Raw genomic sequence first — 20303 nt, 5'->3', positions numbered from 1 at the left:
TACATTCCCACCAACAGTGCAAGAGGTTTCCCTTTTCTACCCACCCTCTCCAGCATTTATTGTTTGTAATTTTTTTTACATCTTTATTGCAGTATAATTGCTTTACAATGGTGTGTTAGTTTCTGCTTTATAACAAAGTGAATCAGTTACATATATACATATGTTCCCATATCTCTTCCCTCTTGCGTCTCCCTCCCTCCCACCCTCCCTATCCCACCCCTCTAGGTGGTCACAAAGCACCGAGTTGATCTCCCTGTGCTATGTGGCTGCTTCCCACCAGCTATCTATTTTACGTTTGGTAGTGTATATATGTCCATGCCACTCTCTCACTTTGTCACAGCTTACTCTATCGTTTGCAATTTTTGATGATGGCCATTCTGACCACTGTGAGGTGATACCTCAATGTAGATTTGATTTGCATTTCTCTAATGATTAGTGATGTTGAGCATCCTTTCATGTATTTGTTGGCAATCTGTATATCTTCTTTGGAGAAATGTCTGTTTAAGTCTTCTGCCCATTTTTGGATTGGGTTGTTTGTTTTTTTGATATTGAGCTGCATGAGCTGCTTAGAAATTTTGGAGATTAATACTTTGTCAGTTGCTTCATTTGCAAATATTTCTCCCATTCTGAGGATTGTCTTTTCGTCTTGTTTATGGTTTCCTTTGCATTGTAAAAGCTTTGAAGTTTCATTACGTCCCATTTGTTTATTTTTGTTTTTATTTCCATTACTCTAGGAGGTGGGTCAAAAAGGATCTTGCTGTGATTTATGTCATGGAGTGTTCTGCCTATGTTTTCCTCTAAGAGTTTTATAGTGCCTGGCCTTACATTTAGGTATTTAATCCATTTTGAGTTTATTTTTGTGTTTGGTGTTAGGAAGTGTTCCAATTTCATTCTTTTACATGTAGCTGTCCAGTTTTCCCAGCATCACTTATTGAAGAGGATGTCTTTGCTCCATTCTATATTCTTGCCTCCTTTATCAAAGATAAGATGACCATACATGTGTGGGTTTATCTCTGGGCTTTCTATCCTGTTCCATTGATCTATATTTCTGTTTTTGTGCCAGTACCACACTTTCTTGATTACTGTAGCTTTGTAGTATAGTCTGAATCAGAGAGCGTGATTCCTCTAGCTCCGTTTTTCTTTTCTCAAGATTGCGTTAGCTATTCGGGGTGTTTTGTGTTTCCATACAAATCGTGAAATTCTTTGTTCTAGGTCTTTGAAAAATGCCATTGGTAGTTTGATAGGGATTGCATTGAATCTGTAGATTGCTTTGGGTAGTAGAGTCATTTTCACAATGTTGATTCTTCCAATCCAAGAACATGGTATATCTCTCCATCTGTTTATATCATCTTTAATTTCTTTCATCAGTGTCTTATAGTTTTCTGTATACAGGTCTTTTGTCTCCCTGGGTAGGTTTATTCCTAGGTATTTTATTCTTTTTGTTGCAATGGTAAATGGGAGTGTTTCCTTAATTTCTCTTTCAGATTTTTCATCAATAGTGTACCGGAATGCAAGAGATTTCTGTGCATTAATTTTGTATCCTGTCACTTTACCAAATTCATTGATTAGCTCTAGTAGTTTTCTGGTAGCATCTTTAGGATTCTCTATGTATAGTATCATGTCATCTGCAAACAGTGACAGCTTTACTTCTTTTCTGATTTGGACTCCTTTTATTTCTTTTTTATCTCTGATTGCTGTGGCTAAACCTTCTAAAACTATGTTGAATAATATTGGTGGGAGTGGACATCCTTGTCTTGTTCCTGATCTTAGTGGAAATGGTTTCAGTTTTTCACCATTGAAAATGATGTTGGCTGTGGGTTTGTCATACGTGGCCTTTATTATGTTGAGGTAATTTCCCCCTATGCCTACTTTCTGGAGCGTTTTTATCATAAATGGGTGTTGAATTCTGTCTGAAGCTTTTTCTGCATCTACTGAGATTATCATATGGTTTTTCTCCTTCAATTTGTTAATATGGTGTATCACATTGATTGATTTGCATATATTGAAGAATCCTTGTATTCCTGGAATAAACCCCCCGTGATCATGTTGTATGGTCCTTTTAATGTGCTGCTGGATTCTGTTTGCTAGTACTTTGTTGAGGATTTTTGCATCTATGTTCATCAGTGATATTGGCCTGTAGTTTTCTTTCTTTGTGACATCTTTGTCTGGTTTTGGTATCAGGATGACGGTGGCCTCGTAGAATGAGTTTAGGAGTGTTCCTCCCTCTGCTGGATTTTGGAAGAGTTTGAGAAGATAGGTGTTAGCTCTTCTCTAAATGTTTGATAGAATTCGCCTGTGAAGCCATCTGGTCCTGGGCTTTTGTTTGTTGGAAGATTTTTAATCACAGTTTCAATTTCAGTGATTGTGATTGGTCTGTTTATATTTTCTATTTCTTCCTGGTTCAGTGCCTGAAGGTTGTGCTTTTCTAAAAATTTGTCCATTTCTTCCAGGTTGTCCATATTATTGGCATATAGTTGCTTGTAGTAACCTCTCATGATCCTTTGTATTTCTACAGTGTCAGTTGTTACTTCTTTTTCATTTCTAACTCTGTACATTTGAGTCTTCTCCCTTTTTTCCTGATGAGTCTGGCTAACGGTTTATCAATTTTGTTTATCTTTCAAAGAACCAGCTTTTAGTTTTATTGATCTTTGCTACTGTTTCCTTCATTTCTTTTTCATTTATTTCTGATCTGATCTTTATGATTTCTTTCCTTCTGCTAACTTTGCGGTTTTTTGTTCTTCTTTCTCTAATTGCTTTAGGTGTAAGCTTAGGTTGTTTGTTTGAGATGTTTCTTGAGGTAGGATTTTATTGCTATAAACTTCCCTCTTATAACCATTTTTGCTGCATCCCATAGGTTTTGGGCCATCGTGTTTTCATTGTCATTTGTTTCTAGGTATTTTTTGATTTCCTCTTGATTTCTTCAGTGATGTCTTGGTTATTTTTAGCTATTGTTTAGCCTCCATGCGTTTGTATTTTTTACAGTTTTCTTCTCCTGTAATTGATATCTAGTCTCCTAGCATTGTGGTCTGAAAAGATAACTGATATACTTTCAATTTTCTTAAATTTACCAACGCTTGATTTGTGACCCAAGATATGATCTATCCTGGAGAATGTTCCATGAGCACTTGAGAAGAAAGTGTATTCTGTTGTTTTTGGATGGCATGTCCTATAAATATCAATTAAGTCCTTCTTGTTTAATGTGTCATTTAAAGCTTGTGGTTCCTTATTTATTTTCATTTTGGTTGATCTCTCCATTGGTAAAAGTGGGGTGTTAAAGTCCCCTACTATGATTGTGTTACTGTTGATTTACCCTCTTATGGCTGTTAGCAGTTGCCTTATGTATTGAGGTGCCCCTGTGTTGGGTGAATAAATATTTACAATTGTTATATTTTCTTCTTGGATTAATCCCTTGATCATTATGTAGTGTCCTTCTTTGTCTCTTGTAATAGTCTTTATTTTAAAGTCTATTTTTTCTGATATGAGAATTGCTACTCCAGCTTTCTTTGATTTCCATTTGCATGGAATATCTTTTTCCATCCCCTCACTTTCAGTGTGTTTGTGTCCCTAGGTCTGGAGTGGGTCTCTTGTAGACAGCATATATACGGGTCTTGTTTTTGTACCATTCAGCTATTCTATGTCTTTTGGTTGGAGCATTTAATTCATTTACATTTAAGGTAATTATCGATATGTATGTTCCTATTATCAGTTTCTTGTTTGGGGTTTGTTTTTGTAGGTCTTTTCCTTCTCTTGTGTTTCCTGCCTAGAGAAGTTCCTTTAGCATTTGTTGTAAAGCTGGTTTAGCGGTGCTGAATTCTCTTAGTTTTTGCTTCTCTGTAAAGATTTTAATGTATCTGTCAAATCTGAATGAGATCCTTCCTGGGTAGAGTAATCTTGGTTGTAGGTTTTTCCCTTTCATCAGTTTAAATATGTCCTGCCAGTCCCTTCTGGCTTGCAGAGTTTCTGCTGAAAGATCAGCTCTTAACCTTATGGAGATTCTCTTGCATGTTATTTGTTGCTTTTCCCTTGCTGCTTTTAATACTTTTTCTTTGTATTTAATTTTTGATAGTTTGATTAATTTGTGTGTTGGCATGTTTCTCCTTGGATTTATCTTGTATGGGACTCTCTGTGCTTCCTGGACTTGACTGACTATTTCCTTTCCCATAATAGGGAAGTTTTCAACTATATACTCTTCAAATATTTTCTCAATCTCTTTTTTTTACTCTTCTTCTTCTGGGCCCCCTATAATTCATATGTTGGTGCATTTAATGTTGTCCCAGAAGCCTCTGAGACTGTTCTCAATTCTTTTCATTCTTTTTTCTGCTCTTTGGTAGTTATTTCCACTATTTTATCTTCCAGGTCACTTCTCCATTCTTCTGCCTCAATTTTTCTGCTATTTTTTCGTTCTAGAGAATTTTTAATTTCATTTACTGTGCTGTTCATCATTGTTTGTTTGCTCTTTAGTTCTTCTAGGTCCTTGTTAAACGTTTCTTGTATTTTCTGCATTCTATTTCCAAGATTTTGGATCATCTTTACTATCATTACTCTTAATTCTTTTTCAGGTAGACTTCCTACTTCCTCTTCATTTGTTTGGTCTGGTGGGTTTTTACTTTGCTCCTTCACCTGCTGCGTTTTTCTGTCTTCTCATTTTGCTTAACTTACTGTGTTTGGGGTCTCCTTTTTGCAGGCTGCAGGTTCATAGTTCCCGTTGTTTTTTGTGTCTGCCCCCAATGGCTAAGGTTGGTTCAGTGGATTGTATAGGCTTCCTGGTGGAGGGGACTGGTACCTGTGTTCTGGTGGATGAGTCTGGATCTTGTCTTTCTGGTGGGCCGGACTGCATCTGGTGGTGTGTTTTGGGGTGCCTGTGACCTTGTTATGATTTTAGGCAGCCTCTCTGCTAATGGTGTGGTTGTGTTCCTGTCTCATGGGGTGTCCAGCACTGTAACTTGCTGGTCATTGAGTTGAGCTGGGTCTTAGCATTGAGATGGAGATCTCCGGGAGAGCTCTCACCGATGATATTACATGGTGCCGGGAGGTCTCTGGTGAACCAATGTCCTTATCTCAGCTTTCCCACCTCTGAGGCTCAGGCCTCACACCCGGCTGGAGCACCAAGACCCTGTCAGCCACATGGCCAGGTACGTGGGCCGTTTCTTGCCTTTGGGGAAGTCTGAGGTCTTCTGCCAGCGTTCAGTAGGTGTTCTGTAGGAGTTGTTCCACATGTCGATGTATTTTTGATGTATTTGTGGGGAGGAAGTGATCTCCCTGTCTTACTCCTCTGCCATCTTGAAGGTCCTCCTGCACAAATCTAGAAGCTCTTTTTTCTCCTTTACTCTTAGAGATCACAGAAGATTAAACTTCCAGAGCACCCAGGTAGATCATTTACCAACTGAACAGTTTTTCTTGATAAAAACTCTTGACCAGCTAGAAATAGTGGGGAACTTCTCAATTTGATAAAGAATATCCACAAAATCCTACAGTTAAGCCATCAAGTTTGTGGTAATTTGTTATAGCAGCCACAGGGAACAGTTACAGGACCTAAGAGGCAAGGTGACTAACCTGAGGTTTGCAGTTATTATACTTGGTACATCAAGCTGCTTCATCAGCTATAAAGAACAGACTTTGGCAGACCAACAGCAAAAGATACACAGGTGACAATGCCTTGAATTTACAAAGCTGTTTTCAAAGGCTTATTTGATCTTTACAGCAGCCCAATGAAGGAGGCAGTGCTGGTGGTGGTATAAGGCAGGGTCTGAACCAAACTTGGGAATCCTGACTCTGGGTCAAGAACGTCTTTCTCTTCCCCTGGAGTGTACTAATTTCCCCCATGAATATTCAAGAGGGTAGGAAGAGGAAACTTCTGCTAACTCAACTTCCTAAATGTCCAGGGCCTCCACATACATTATTCCATTAATCTTTGTGATAGTAAAAAGCAGGCATATTTATCACTATTTTACAGATTGAGGAACAGAGATGCTAAATAATTTATCTAATGGCTCATAGCCAAAAAAATGGGAGGATTGGATCCAATCCTAATTTGACTCCAGAGTTAGTGCTCTATCCACTCACCATACCACTTATTACACTGTCAAGAACCTTAACCAATCTTCAAACTTGTGTTGGTCAATAACCCATTATCCGTGGAACATTCCATCTGGCACAGAGAAATGTATAGGCAACAAGAGCATCCCGGGTGAGCACTATTTCCTGACCCACACCTTCATCACTTGTGACAAAGCATCACTTCCTTCCCTTTGGCTATGTGGAACCCCCTTCCTGAGAGCAAAGAGGACATGTGTCTGTGGGAAAAACCCCTCCCTAAACAATCTCAGGTGAGCTGCACAATGAGGTCACCTCCTGTTCTTAAACAAGAGAGTCTAAATATCCCCCTGAGACTTGTTGCTCTCTCTTCTGACATTTTAAAGCCTAGGATGGCAAAGTGACCTGCCTGAAGGTGCCTGGGTCTGGGCTGCCCCTGAGCATCCCATCTTCCCAGCCAATGACGGTTCTCATCACGGTCTCCGACCAGAGGTCCCTATAATATAAGCCAGCCCCACAGTGAAGGGTCACGGAGAAGCAGCACAGACCACCCGGCCACGTGGAGCCCATGATGAGCACACTTATCTGGATAAGTACAAGAAAATCAAAAAACAAAAACCCCACAAAAACAAAATGAAAGTATAAAATTCCCCCAAACTCTGAAACATCTCCTAGGAGATCTGATTGCAGGGTCTAAAACTGGCCTGGGGAAAGCACTGGGAAAAACACCCTGGGGTCAGCCCTGCTGGGTGAGATGAGGAAGCCCATGGGGACAGGTGTCTGATATGGAGGCTGAGCAGACGAGTGTACCAAACAGCCCTGCCGTGGGCTGGGGTTGTAAGGTTGAGAGGAGATGGGGGCGAAAATGAGACTATGAGGTGGCTCTCTCTCAGATCTAGGCCCAGGTTTTATCCAGCATCTTTCCCCTGAGAATTCAGGAAGTCACCTTCCTGAGCAGATAGCTGTGCCCAGGCTCAAGGAAGGGAGCTGGGGACATAGCCCAGTATGGCCTGTGATGATGCCCACTGGCAGTGCCTTCCAGACCTTACCCAATCTGTACTACTCAGAAAGCCCACTCCAAGGCTTTTACCAGGTTTCCCACATCAGTGCCTCCTCCAGGGTTCAGATCTGGTTCAGAGCACTGGAGTTTGGAGGTTGAGGAGAGAGATTCATGAGCATCTGTAATCTGAGGATTTTCTCCCCGAACCCTTGTCACTTTCCTGATGCTCCTGCCATCCTTCCAGACCCCAGGGCCAATATGTGGAATCTCTCCCCTTCTGGGGCCTTCCTGGGACTTGACCCTGAACTTCTCATGTCCCCACAGTCTCCACAGCTCTTTGAGAAACATTCTTGGTAGGGTTGGGGGTACTTTTTAATGTCCCTCAAATTACCCTACATGGCAAGCCACGTAGTTGGCTAGCTTGCTTTCTGCTGCCATAAGCCACTTGAGAGAGGGAAGTGTCCTTACCATTCCACACCTTCTAGGAAGGAACAGCGTTTAGGGACCAGTAACCATGACTGTTGAGTCACCAACCTCAAACCATTTCTGTGTACCAAAAACTACCTCCCGTAACTCTGATCTACCTTCTTAGACAAGAGTGGTAAATATGGCAATAATTTGCAAAGTACCCTAGAAACCCTAACTAACCACATTCAGCCTTGTTCTTCCCTCTGTACAAAGCTCAAACCAAGGCTGCATCTTTGGCCATTCTAGAAGACTCTTTGGTATATCCACTGAACACTATTCCTGAAAAGGCTGGCACAGAGCTGGATTCTCCTTTGTCTCTGAATAGTTCCAGTCCCCAACCAACCAAGCCTTCCCTGGGAGACAGAGACAGCTGGGGAATGAGGGCTGCATGCTCCACGAAGTCATTCAATGATGCTCTGAGATGCTCATGGGTCATGTATGCAGCCCAGAACAGGGATTCCTGTGCTGTCATGCCAAAGAAGTGGGCTGACTTGAAGTGAGTCCAGGCAAGAGGGATAGGGAAACTAGGATACTGAGTTCTGAGAAAGTCAGACTCCTTCCTCTTAGCCCCCAGAAATACAGATGTTGGCTGGCCCACCTATTTGACTCTGTATTTATTTCCCAATAAAAGAAGGGCTCTTAAAGGCAAAAAAACAAACAAACAAAAACAAAACAACAAGCTATAGACTAATAAGCTTCAGTGAAGAACTCTAGCTGGGATCACTGGAGAGTGCAATGAATTGTGGGGACAGCCCCAGATGAAATATGGTAGAGGAAGTGTCCAGTAACTTCCTTTTCTCCATCCACTTGCCTGCCCCAACACTACCCTGAGAAAACCATTCCGTTGGCTTAAAACATAATGACTCCAAACATCCTTTAATGATGTAATCATACAAGGACTAACACATTTAATTATCCACCACTCAAATTACTTTATCAGATATCATTTCTAGTTAAGAGCAGGACATTTAGAATATGGGATTTTTAAATATTAGGGTTCTGTCTCCTCTTTTAAAAATTGCAAATGAAGAAGCAGTGAAGAAAATTCTTCACAGCAGTGAAGAAAATTTTAAAAGAAAGAAAATAAAATCTTCCATAGTTTTCCAATCTTGTCACAACTGTTTTCAAGTTTGCAAATCTCATGTAAATCTTTGTTTATAAGGTACTAGAGTGACTGGTTCAGAACTCTGGCTCTGTGGTCAGGGAGACCTGGGGTTAAGTCCCCAGTCTGTTAGTTATAGATCATGTGACCTTGGCAAGCTGTTTAATCTCTCTAAGCCTTTCTTTCTTCAGCAGTAACAGAGTTAAGATGAACCATCTCATAGGGCTGTTGGGAGAACTAAATGACACTAATGCAAGTAAGGTGTTCAGTGCAGTGTCTGGAGTATGGTGGCCATACTGCATTTGGCATCTGTCATTTTCATTATTTCTGGAAAGTAGGCATAAGTGATTAAATGACAAACCTCATGTAGCTGCAGCAGGTGATGCACAGGAAGTGCTATTTGTGGTCAAGATCAAGGGCAATACTCAGACACCTGGAACAGAATGCCTCAGGCACCCCAGAAAGGGATGTCATTCCTGGGTTTCTTCATAAGACCAATGGTAAATCTGCAGCATAAATTAGAGACAAAGCACATCATGGACCATTAAGAACTTTTAGCAATTGAAGACAGAAATGTAGATCTTCTGCAATCAGTATTTAAAAGCCCTGTTATAAAACAATTGAAAATTCTCAGCACAGACCATCACATTTGATAAAGAACAATATCAGTGTATAAAACAGAATAAGAACAATAAAATAAAATATGAATCAGAACTGAAAATGTAAAGCAGAATGACAATATGAACTGAACCCATAGCCACACCTGATTCAGTTTTGCAAAATTCATGTGTGGGAGGATTTGAAGTCAGTATCAAAATCACACAGTATAATAATTGCATTTATTTTTTATTTTAACTGTAACTGTATAAAATACCTATAGGGTTCTCATTGTAGTGTGGGTTGGTCAGCTCAATTTATTCTTTTGCTGTATTAAGCAATTTCAAGTCAAAAATGCCTTTGGGTATCATCACAAGTAAACGTCTGATAGTTGGGCTACTTCCAAATAATTACAATCAAGACAGGGTGGAGACAGTGGAAGGAATACTCCTTACTGTGCAGTGACTTAAGTCAAGTACTTTCTTGCTTCAGTGGACTACTTATTCTATAAGCACATATGTAACTAAAACGACTGGTGTGCAAACAGTTTTGTGTTTTTTTAATTTAACATAATACATAAAATGTATTTTTATATGTGTTGCTTAGTTTGTGAACAGAGACTTCTTAAAGAATTTCATGTTAATTATCTTGCCTTGAAAAGAGAGCAAAGGATTGTTTAAATTGTTAGGTTTTGGAAGGCATTCTATGGGGTAAAAGAAGTACAGACTGTACCCGAAGACAGAGGTTGCCTTCTTTAGTTTTTCTGTTTCTAAACTTGAAGCATGGCTCATAGCTCCCAGTTCTGATGACAGAGCAGGGAAACAGACATTAAAATGCTGAATCTTGGTCTCATTGGGCCTCAAGTGGCTGAGATATTAAGTCCTACTTGCTCAGATGGCAACTTGAGCTCCGGCTGTCCTTCTCAAATTTCCCACCAGCTAGAGCCGACAGCAGGAACTTCTGCAGATGTTCCCCCCTGAATCCCAAAGTGTCCACTCTTCCCCCTTGGGGAGACCCACACTGGGACAGAAGGCTGGGAGAAAGACAGGCAATCATATTGCTTCCTGTGTTGTTTACTGAACTCTTTAAAATACAAGAATCTACTTTAAGAGCCTGGGTTCTAAATTTGGTTTGTCCACACAGGTGTGTTAGGTCATGGGCGTGGAAGAATATGAGAATTCTAAAATAGAAACAGCTTATTTCTCCCATGAGCTCTGCACCAGGCCTAGACATTACAATTATTATCCCCAATTGACAGATGAGGAAATTGAAGCTTAGAGAGTTAAATAACTTGCTTGAGGTCACACAGTAAATAAGTGACAAGTATAGCACTTGAATATAAGTTCTACCACCTCCTGCCACACTGGCTTGGAATACATGCTTCCTAGCAAAGCCATTATCAAAGCCCTTAATGTCTAGGGACAAGAAGGCCACATAAGGAGAGATCAGGGGAAGAGAACGGCTATGACCCTATGCCGTCATTCTATCACATTCTTTCTGGACTCTGTACCCTGTATTCTATATATTTATCCATAAGTATCTATGACTCTTGACTTCCTTAGTACTTCCTGTCCTTTTCTTAGGAACTGCCTCCATTTTGACCTTAGGCTCCCTCTTTCTCCCCCTCCCTCTGTCCCACTCCCATTAGCCCTTTGAGCTCTCCATCTCCCAGGACATTTCTGGCCACTGGTCCAGGTCTGTGATTGCTGCCTTGCTAACATTTTCAGCTGCCAGTTTTCTACAAAGACTCATTCTGGGCATGCCATAAGCATGGTTCTGCTTTCCTTGTCCTCAGTCTTACATCGAGTCTCCACAAGTCCTGATTCTTACTCTGTCTTTTCTCAGAAATCTCTATCTAGGACTTTCTTTTTCTTCAATTGAATTTTTATTTTATATTGGGGTATAGTTGATTTACAATGTTGTGTTAGTTTCAGGTGCACAGCTAAGTGATTCAATTATACATATACATATATCCACTCTTTTTCAGATTCTTTTCCCATGTAGGTTTTTACAGAATATTGAGTAGAGTTCCCTGTGCTATACAGTATGTCCCTGTTGATTATTTTATATATAGTAGTGTATATATGTTAATCCCAAACTCCTAATTTATCCCTCTACCTCAAGTTTCCCCTTTGGTAAGCATACATTTGTTTTCGAAGTCTGTGAGTCTGTTTCTGTTTTGTAAATAAGTTCATTTGTAGCATTTTTTTAGATTCCACATGTAAGTGATATTGTATGGTATTTGTATCTAGGACTTTCAATACTTGACCTCACTGTTGCTCAAATTCTTCCTCAAAGGATTAATGTGTGTGACAGCTTATACTGCCACCCAAGTACCAGAGGGTTTGAGTTTGACTTTACACTAGTGGAAATTTTTTTCCAAATTGCAAAGGTGTATGTAGTCAAAGGAGAATGGGATCAGAAAAATATGAATTTGAACCATAGAGTTTTCACTCACTACTTGTATAACCTCTCGGATAAGTCACCTTGTTGATGGAACGCAGCTTTTCTACCTATAATGTAGTGCACTACAAGTTACCTAGTATATACTGTAAGGTGCTGCTCAGACCTCCTCGAACAAAAGCAATCATTCCCCAGTTGCTGGAAGCATTGGTGACTGACAGCTCTCAGCTGAGTCCCACTTCCGGAGCTGCCCTCAGCCAGTCCCTTCCCTGAAGGCCACCCACATCTAACAACTGGTCAGTTGGTCAATGAAAGGATATAGAAGACCAGTCCCTCTGCCTCAGTTTAGAGCAGCCCTTCAGGAGCATCCCAGGTCAAGAGTTCCTCATGGAGCCAACTGAAGTTTTTGCTGTAACTGCATTCAGAGTTCAACTCCTTTGTCTGCTCAGTCCTACATCCTTTGCTTCCCACAGGCATTGATTCCACAAGTACTCCCCAACAAACTTCCTGCATACACATCTCCATCTCAGTCTATGTTGGGAAGAACTGACCTAAGATATAGCATATATTTTTTGAATGTTAAAACAACATAGGGTATATAAAGCACAGTATTTGATATAGCATGGTCACTCAATATTTGCTACTTCCCTCCCCTTCCTATTGTTCTTTTCTCTCACTGATTCCTAATGATACTTGACCTAGTGAACCTAGGCCTTCTAACAGGAGGCAATGTCCCTCTTCCCACCTGATCAAAGCTCCTTTTCACATACAAAGGGTTAAAAACATTCTTGGAAAGGCTTTCATCCTCTTGATGGGAGCCACCAAAAGTTTTAAGTTGGTCAGTGACCAGGTCATATTTCTGTTTAGAAAGCTTACTTTGGCCATAGTGTGGGAGAAATTTAGGTAAAACTAGAGGCTGGGAAATGATTAGCAGAAAAAATGGTCTCCACTAAGAAGTGGCAATGAGGTGGGAGAGAAAGAGGTCCATTGCAGACATTTTATAGTTGGGTTTGGTAGCGTTTGGTGACTGTTAGGACATGGGGTCTAAAGGAGAAGGACCTCTAAAGTGACGTTTAGACTTATGGTGTAGTTTCCAGGCATATAGCAATGTCATTCTCTAAGATAAGAAGTATAGGAGACGGAGATAACTTTGGATCAAAATTAGGAGCAAGGGCATAAGATTACTTTGTTGGTTTGGGATAGGTACAGTTGAAGTGGTTTTGGTTCACCCAGATGGAGATTTCCAAGGAGTACTTGAATATATAGAGCTGAATTTCAGAGGAGAGGTATAATCTGGAGAAAAACTTTAGAAACCACCTTTCAAACTTCCTCATCTCACGCTCAGAAAGCTGAGGTTTAGAGGTTACCACCTCTGAGGGATTTGCCGAAGCCACGTGGCCAGTTTTTTAAAGCCATGACCAGAAATCAGGTCTCTTGGGTCAGTGTACCCATTCCTTAACTGAGTTTCATTTTGCTCTATTTATATTTATGTTTCCCCAATTTAACAATGCCTACTATACAGTAGGTGTTAAAAGTGTTTGTGGAATGAACATACTAATTGCAACCATTCTTTGAGGTAGGGCTGGCCTCTCCTCTCCACATCATCACTGAAATTTTACCTCAGTGGCATCTTGGAAATCATCAGACCCAGAGAAGTCCTATTAAGCCACCAAATTTACATTTCCCCAGGTACCTCCTGACCCCTCTTCACTTCCTCTGAGAGCCAGATCTCTGTTGTGCAGGTCACACCCATGGGCAGGGTTTCTGTGGAGTCCACAGACCTGAATGGGAAAATTGATAAAAGCAAGAAGAATAGAAAGAAGGTATTATTTGGGGGCACAGAGATCATGTAATCAATTCCTTTTTATTCTACATTTGGAAAAACTTAGGCTAAGACCTTGTTCTGGATGATTTATTGAGGTTATCTTATTTAATCCTGGTGAAAAGATCAGCCACTTGTTTTACATGAGGAAACTGAGACTAGAAAGTTTACTTTTCCTGAAGTTCTAAAACTGGTGGATTTGGAACTCAAACCCAAGACTGTCTGGCTCCAAAGGTTATGCTCTTTCCCTCATACCATGCAGCCTTCCAGAGGCTCCCATCGTGTGTGGTTCCAGGTCTTAAGTATAAGCATGGATACCAAACATGTCCATTCCAGTGCTTTCTCTAGGTACCAATAGGCCTTTCAATTTTCCCATCTTAGCAGACCCTGCAGAATTCAGTGCTCTGGGGTCTGGGAGAATCCAGGAGACATTTATGAACATAAAATAGGTAATGGGTCGAGCCCAAGGGAGTGCCTAGTGGGCATCAGGAAATCCCAAAGGAAGGAGAGAACATTTTTGACTTCTAGCCTCAACTCTGCTGGTAACTTGTTACGTGGCCTTGGGTATATCACTTCCCTCTCTTGGTCTTCTAAGATTGAAGAAAATATGGGAAATGCAAATTTTCTGGGCTTCCCTGCTGATGATTTCCAAGTCTTCTCTGTAATGATCATCTCCATCACACAGGGTATGGAAAGAGGTGATGTATGAGGAAAGAGAGAAACTCATCCCTAAGAAGTGGTTTGAGGGCTTTGGAGGAGCAACAATTAGTTTGAATCTTAACAAATGAGTAGGAGTTTGTTAGGCAAACAAGGAGGGGGAGGGGAGATTCCAGGAAGTACAAAAGATTGAGCAAAGGTGCTGAGTGAGTTTGGGGAACTGCAAGTAGTTCAGGAAGGTTACAGCACTTGCTGCAAGGGAGGAGCCAGGTTACAAAATAGACAAGAGACATCCACAGAAGCCAAGTCATGTAGACATTAATTAGTAACCTTGAGGCCCTCTAAACAGTTTATCCTTGAAGATTGTAGGCATGGAGATGTCACAGTCAAACTTGTGTTTTAAAAAGACCCTTCTGCTCTGATTTCTGCCCTCTACCAGAGAATATAGCACAGCAAAGAAAGGAGCTGCTCCTATTGCCTGGGAACTGCAATGGAAAGACATTTTTGGGACAGACCATCCAGAGCCACAGCCAACCTGTAGCCCCTACTTATCTGTTATTCATGACAGCCCTCTTCTCTTCTTGATTGATTTGACAGAAAAATGGTAAGAAGAACACTGTTATCCACACCTCATAGAGCTGCAGAATTAATTAATTACCTCTATTGTTTTTGACAAACACCCCCAGGGGAAAGACTTTCACACTGTGTGATTTTCTAGCCAGGTTTAATAAAGACAGGCTTGCAGATGGGGTCTTTCAAGGAACCACCAGACAGATCAAATAATGACAGTTCTCTGGGAATGAGGTTTTGAAAGAGTTCCAATCCCTTTCTACCCCTCCAGTGGCTTCCAGGCTGTTAGTTTTCACCATGATTGTGGACTTCTGGTTTTAAAGGCAAGAGAGAGGCTAGAGTGGAGTGGGAATGGGGCAAGTTAAAATGCCACAGAGCTCACTGTTCTTACTGGGATTCAGCCATTTTTCTTGAATAAACATTCCTTGAATTGTTGTAAGCCTTTGGTTAATTTCTAGAATTCTGAAAAAGTTGATTCTGATCATTCCCCACCCCCACCCCCACCCCAGTTTTCTCATTGCTTTTACAGATGAGAGAATTTTCGGAGGTCCATACTCTGCCATTTTTGCTAACATCCTAATTGGGGGGGTGTGAAATTCTCATTCTATTAAGGGGATTGTCATCTACTAGGTTGATTTTTTTAATTGTCATAAAATTTTTACATCTTTTCTTTGTTTATTGAAGTGATTGTATGCTTTTTCCCCTTTAATGAGCCATTGTGATTGCATAAATAGATTGTTCAAAGTGAAACCATCTTTGCATTCCTGGGGTAAACCTATGGTATATCTTATTGGGTTAAGGAATTCCATTTGTTAATATTTTATTTAGAATTTCTATCCACAATTGAGCTCGGTCTATAATACAGAGAAATAAAAGAAGAATAATTATCATTTGGACAACTGAACTCAGAAAAGTCAGTAACCATGACGTGACTTCCGTGTACAAGAGTTGGCTGTAACTTTTAGTTGGTTCCTCTTGGGAAGTAGGTAAATCCATTTGAGGCTACACATGGCAAATCAGTTAGCGTTAGGATTAGATGAGTTGAAGAAGGCTGAAAAAGAGTGCTTTAAGCAAGATACATGTTTATTATTTCCTCAACTAAACTAAAAGAAGACAAGAGGTAGGCAGTTTATTTTAGTATGGTGATTCTTTGGATATCTCTAGAATATCTGGGATAGCGCTAGGATATCTACTATCCTTATATTGTAACGCTTGTTCTCATGGTCCAAGATGGCTATTGAAGCTCCATCCATTCATTTTTGTCCCAGGCAGCAGGATGAAGGAAGAAATGAAAAATACTTTCCCATTCATTCTCAGAAATCCCACACAATTTCTGCTTATATAGCAATGGCTAAAACTTAGCTATGTGTAAAGGAGTTGGGAAATGCACCCTTTAGATGAACGGAACACATCCAACTAAACATCAGGGTTTGTTAGTTTGAGAAAAAAAAGGAAGATAAATATTTATTTAATAAGCAATTAGGAGTCTCTACCACCCAGAGAATGGTTTGATCATGGAAGAGAGGACATATTTGTAATCAGATGTATGGGAAGAAGGTGAAGGTGTACGTGCTTGCATGAACATTTGCTCGGCAGTCAAGGAGAATGGGGAGGACATCTACCAACATTACGTGCTCATCTCATTTTCTCTGAGAACAGTGTCACAATAGAATTTATCCCTCACATTTATTAAAAGTTAAACGCAAGTTTCTTGGTCTGGGTGCTAATTTTACAGGCATGTTTACTTTGTAGAAATTTACCAAGCACTTTTCAGAATGTATGTAATATTCCAATAAGGAAAGATAATGAGAAATAGTGACTGGGAGAAAATACTGACTTTTAAAGTTTTGTTTCAAATCCTTCCCTAATTTTATCCATTTGAGCCACAACACTTTGAACCTATTTTCTCTCCCCTTTGTATAGAAATATACTATTATTTAGCATATAAATATATTTATATTATTTTATTATCATATATAAATACATAATAAAATTTATATAAGTATATATATTTATCAGGATCATTTCTGAGGCCCACACATCTACCTATAAAACCTTGGTATTACATTACATTAATTATCCCATATCTAGAAAAAATTTTATAAAATAAAAACAAATTAATATTCAGAATTTTTCAATGAAATATTTCAAATTTCACAATTTTCTAAATTGCCAACTCACCCTGCAGAAATTTCACATAGAAACACTTCTATCAATACCTGTAACATCCTTGAAATTTCCCGTACATCAGCGAGAACAACCTATCAAAGCACAAAACTGGCTGTGCAACTTTCCTGCTCAAAGCCAAGCAATGGCTTGCTAATGTTTTTAGGATAAAATTCCCAAGACCCTGCATGATATGGTCCCTGTTACCCCATCAGTCTTGTCTCCTGCTACACTTTCTCTAGCTTTCCCAGACACACTGGTCTTCTCTCATTCTGAATCTCAGGAGTGGCAAGCTTCTCATGAATTATGGTTTCCTGAATTCAGTTTTGTATCTTTGGTGCTGATGCAAGGCAGGAGGAGGTGGGAATTAGAGCAGTGTCTCTATAGGTGCTGGTCTATGGATCTGTCCGATGGTACCAATAACTATCTCCGACTCTACTTGGAAATTCATAAGAGGATGGGGCTGATTCTCCTCCAGCCTCACCTCTCCAGAGCCCTCACAAGAGATTGGAGAGGGATCACTGGGTCTTTTCAGAGTACCTCCTGCCTTTCCGGTTTTTCTCATAAAAAGAACACCCCAGCCTACTATGGATGTATATAAATTTCTTTACTGAATTGTCCACGGGATCTCAAAAGCCCAAGGAACTTTAGCAAAAACAGCGGTCATAAGAATTTCCATATAAAGCAGAATGTCACAAAGTCTGCAAGCGAAGCTGATTCACCTTGGTGGGGAACCCTAAAAATTTGCCCATTAAATCTTGCCACCTAGATGCCAGTGTTTAGCTTTTCTTTTGATTCTTCAATTTACTCCAAAACCCTTCAGTGAGATTCTCTCCCACCTTTTTTGTTTGGGTGTCTTGCATACAACCAGCTGATACACGAGGCACAGTTTCTGCCCTTTCAGTCCTTTCTCATCTTTTGCAAATACAAATGCCCTGGCTTTGCCCTGACATTGCTTGAAATTCTCCTTTGCTCAATCAAAGTTGATTTTGAAGTGGAGAAAGGTAAATTCTAGTCTAAAGGGTGAGGGAGAAAATGGGTCCATTCCATTCTCATTGAGTTGCCTTGTCAGTGAAATTTTGCAGCTGATTTTCTCACTAGTATTCCTAAGAAATAAGCAGACATCAGTCACATTAGGGAAATGAGATTTTTTTTGGGGGGGGGTGCTGTGTGGCATATGGAATCTTAGTTCCCCACCAGGGATCATACCTGCACCCCCTGCACTGGAAGTGTGGAGTCCCAACCTCTGGACCACCAGGGAAGTCCCAGAAAAATAAGACTTTTCTTATTGATCTGACCCTGACTTTTGTGAAATTAAAGTCCCAGAATTATTGTGCTAAGGAACATTTGATTCTTTGAGAACGGGTTTATTTTTCAAGAGCTACCGCCCAAGATAGCTATTTCCCACCTAGAAATGTGGCAATAGCTTATTTTAGATACTTTTAAATTCAGACCCCTCCAGCAGCCAGGTTAGTTTTTTCTTCCAGAGCATCCCTGCTTCATGCTCCTTTCCTCTTTCTTAAAGGCTCCTCCACACACCCGTCCCTGACCTATCTAATGTCTGCTCATTTTTCAGCCTCTGATTCCAAGGGGAAGCTCTCTCTGACCCTCAAAACCAGATCCAGTCATCCTGGTTTGCATATGCTCAGCTCTCACAAGCTCATCTGTCTAGCAGTTGTCATATCTGACACCTGTCTCATTGTCATAATTGAAATTAAATTACCAATTTTCCTCTGTGCTGACTCCACACTTCCAGTGCAGGGGGCGCAGGTATGATCCCTGGTGGGGAACTAAGAGTAGAATGTAATCTGCATGAAGGCAAGAACTGTGTCTGTCTTTCTACATGCTATATCTAGAATGGTGTTTGAATCATAGCAGCTGCTCAATAAATATATATAACCACTTTTTAAAATCGTCTGAACTTGGTTGTTTGGACACTAACATCAAAGGATGTGCTTTTCCCCCCGTTTACATCAGGACTATGTCAAGCTGCCTTCTGTCACTTCAGGATGTTTTGGGAAAATCCCTCAGTTTCATTTTCATCACTTCTAGTAATTTAACAGTACAGTTCAATGTAAAACTCCCCTTTAACCTCTTCCTGTCACTCCAGCTCAGGTTTGCCTCATGGTCCAAAAAGTCTATAATAGGGAGGGGGATATGGTTTAAACTCCCCCACACCCCTCCTCTTGTACCTCGCCCATTTCCAGCTTCTCAAGTGGTTTTAGGTCAGGGAGGAAAGGGCCAAACTCTTTCTTAGTTACTTGGCTTCTTTTGGTTATCTCTGTTTCTCCGGATAATACTAATCCACTGTAGATGCCTTCTCTGACAGATATCTGAATATTGGCTCTTTGGTGGAGCATGGGTTTGAATGTCTTGGCGGTGGTGGGGGTAAGGAGTTCTCCACTGAAGAGTGCTGATGTGGGAGATGTTCTCTGGCTTCGCCTCTTCCTGCCCTCCCCCGACTCAACTCCCTCTGATGATGTACCATACAGCCTCCTGCTTCTGAGACCTGCCTTCCTAGTGGCCAAGGTGGCAAGACAACTGAAACCTGGTACTGTCTGCAGAGTCCACTGTGGAAGCTCATACATGTCAAGGAGTAAGTGTACAGGCTGCTTCTTCATCTAGCTCCAATGTCGTGTTTCTACCTCAGGGAAGATCAATGGACCTACTGCCCAACTAGAGAGTAAGATGTTAATCTACACTTCCTTTTCACATCTTAAATCTCTCATGTAGTACTTTCAGGGCCCCCTTCATCTGGCATTGTGGAAAGGGGACCACACTCCTGAGGAGGGGAGGAGAAAGTCACAGGTCTCTCCAAACTCCAACAATCTTGATCCTGATGATTTTCTCTTCTCTCCCTAGTCTTCTGCTTATATAGAAGGGGGATGAAGAGTGCTGGGGTGATTGCTGGGATAGCAAAGTCAGTTCAGTCACCCATGACTAAACCTAGACATTGTGCTATCCATGATTTATTTGCAGCTCTATTTAGAATGTGAGGTCTCTTTCTTGTAGCTCTAAATGAGAGGCATTTGGAAAAGTCCTGCCAGGAACTCCATTACAAATATCTGTTGATCCAGCCTCCACGGAGGGCAGAGGGGCAGGGGATTGAGCTGTTACCGATGGACAAGGATTTAATCAGTAGTGCCTAATGGAAGCTCCATAAAAACCCTAAATAAAGGGGTTCCAAGAACTTCTGGGTTGGGGAACCCATCCACAATTTGGGAGAGTGGCGGACCCTAAACTCCACGGTGACAGAAGCTCCTGGACTCTGGACCCTCCCCGACCTCGCCCTCCACCTCTTTCTCTGGCTGTTCATCCCTTTATCATAAATGGAAAGACCTTCAAGATGGCGGAAGAGTAAGGCGTGGAGATCACCTTCATCCCCACAAATACATCAGAAATACACCTGCATGTGGAGCAACTCCTACAAAACACCTACTGAACACTGGCAGAAGACCTCAGACCTCCCAAAAGGCAAGAAACTC

The sequence above is a fragment of the Delphinapterus leucas genome, chromosome 1, assembly GCF_059928025.1.
Source record: "Delphinapterus leucas isolate spDelLeu-1000000601 "Yukka" chromosome 1, BTC_Dleu_Yukka2, whole genome shotgun sequence".
Lineage (NCBI taxonomy): Eukaryota > Metazoa > Chordata > Mammalia > Artiodactyla > Monodontidae > Delphinapterus > Delphinapterus leucas.
The sequence above is the reverse complement of the archived record's forward strand: the minus strand, read 5'-3'. Positions refer to the sequence as shown.